At 37.3% G+C, this 2,324-nt stretch overlaps 1 pseudogene; it reads left to right on the top strand.

The window, feature by feature from the left end:
• LOC107687721 (transcriptional repressor p66-alpha-like) overlaps positions 1 to 2,324 on the top strand; it is a 35,794-nt pseudogene that overhangs the window by 21,441 nt on the left and 12,029 nt on the right.

Here is a 2,324-nt window from a genome sequence, read left to right as displayed (position 1 = left end):
GCAGGAATATTAGACCGCTGTCACTTTAAGAGCTGCTGGATCCAATATACTGTGTTTACGAGGATACTTGCAAAGATGGGAATTTTGACACATACAAGTTTGTGTATTTAACCGTTCAAGGCCTATAAAGCATCAGAAATAACTCTGTTCTGTACTCCCACGCTCTATGAGCACCGTCTTAACGTGCACGTGCCTCTCAGAAACAGTGTGCATATAGCGAAATGAGTTCTCTTTCGCTGCTGATTGCATTTCAACGGCGTAAAATAACTTGTTTTTAAACCAAAATGCTTAAAAACCTGTGCAAATGATGGGCTATGTTTTTGTGTCCATGTAGCACAGCAACGTCATGTGAACGTGTAACCGCGAAAGAGACAATAGTCCAAAATCTCTACCGGTTAATCATGTCTACTGGTATATCACTCATCTCTACTTAGAGTGTGATTTAAATGATAAATACTATAGACCAATTATCGGTTTGTAAACATTCAGGATGCGTGCGCATCATGGTTGCAGAAAACCCGGGAGAGATAGCCTTTACGGCTAGAGAATTTCACGGATACGGTACAAAATAGTTAGGTTTAAGAAGATTATAAATTATATTGATTAGATGTCATTTTCAAAATGTTCTACGCATATTACAAGAGCTTACATTTGAGGTACATTTGATTTTATATTTCAAAATTATTAGAATTTTTTTTTTTTAATTTCTTTATTCTCGCAATTCCGAGATTATATCTCACAATTCTAATAAGGAAAAACAACTCGTCATTCTCTCTTTTCCCCTCGGCTCTTCTAAGGTTTAAATAATATTTCTAATAGTAAGGTTTAAATAATATTTCATGCTGTAACTGTAGGGCTAATACAATACGTCCACTATGAACAGCATATGTGAATATTATGTAGACCTATTGTTTAAATCGAATTTATGCTTTAAAAGTAGAGTAATCATAGCAGTTTTCATCCATAGTATGTCCATTTAAACGTCTGCGTTTAGCTTCAAATGACGACAGTATTCTATAAAAATTATTTGCATTCCGATCTTGACATCAAAAGGCACAAAAATATTTTTTTCTTTTATTCCATGGATTTTACCCATTTACCTCCACTTGTTCCCAGTGTTTTTCTGCAACCACTATGCGCGCGCAGCTGCAAGTGACGTAACTGTGATGTCTACTCTAAATTGGTCTATAGACTTGGGAATAAACTCTTTAGACTTTACACCAGTTTTACTTCTTGAGGCAAGCTGAATTACCATTTTTAACTTAGTGGGTGATAAAATGTACAAAAAATTGTATTGTAAGAATTTTAGCCATATCTGTGGACCAGAGTGACTTCGGACAAAACTCTTTAGACTTAGACCATATTTATCCACTTAGAAACCACCTAGAAACCACCTGGCAATGCCCTAAAAACAACCTAGAACACCATAGCAACACATTAACAAGTATTTTGTGTCGACTCAGCGGGCAAACATGACTTGCATTGTTTTAAAAAATGTAGCTGCTACAGTTGCTCCCAAGAAGCTAATTTCACTATTGACAAGTGTTATTGCAATATTGCGTTTAGTATGTGACCCTTATCCTATAAGCAGCAAAAGGCCTCTAGCAGATTTCCCAGTAGCCGTCTCTGACACTCCCCTCATGAACCCACCAGCGGCCGGAGTAGGAGCATGAAAGCGGGTGTCTTTGTTGATATGCGAGCGACCCGTTTGCAGTGAAAGTTGAGGACCGAGTACACACAATAGCCTGGCCGCTAGCCATCCCATCCCCCTCCTCCTCCGTCCCTCAAGAGGGGCCGTAGACCCATCTGGGCACAGCACTACTGTCCTTAAGAGACGTCAACGCCACACTGCTCGCATATTTCTCTTGATAGGGCTGATTTGCATTTGGAAAAAAATTGTGTCTAATCTGACCATAAAAATGTTGCGTTTTAATGTTATGAGACCTTCTGATACTACTTGTGGCAGTTCCTTGAAGAGCAACTCCTTTAAGTGTTTGAGTACAAAATGTGCAATCAGCGGTCTTAGGATGACCTCCACTGGGCAGTGCAGAGAATGCAGCATTAGGTGAAGAGCAATGGGCCATTTAAACTGCATGCTTTTTTTTTTTTTTGTACATGTAAACTATATAAGTATATGCTATTGTAATAGTTAAACATTTAGCCCTAGCGCTAAACATTTCAATCAGTACAAAACATTTTCGCATGTTTAAATCAGCATGTTGTGTCCTGTACATGTCTTGGAAAATTAAATAAAAATAATGAATAAAAAAAAATTGATGATAATAACCAAAAAATATAAAAACAATTGTTATATATATATATAT

The sequence above is a fragment of the Sinocyclocheilus anshuiensis genome, unplaced genomic scaffold (assembly GCF_001515605.1).
Source record: "Sinocyclocheilus anshuiensis isolate Anshui unplaced genomic scaffold, SAMN03320099.WGS_v1.1 scaffold305, whole genome shotgun sequence".
In the NCBI taxonomy this organism is placed as follows: Eukaryota; Metazoa; Chordata; class Actinopteri; order Cypriniformes; family Cyprinidae; genus Sinocyclocheilus; species Sinocyclocheilus anshuiensis.
Note: the sequence above shows the minus strand (reverse complement) of the source record. Positions and strands in the feature narration are given on the sequence as shown.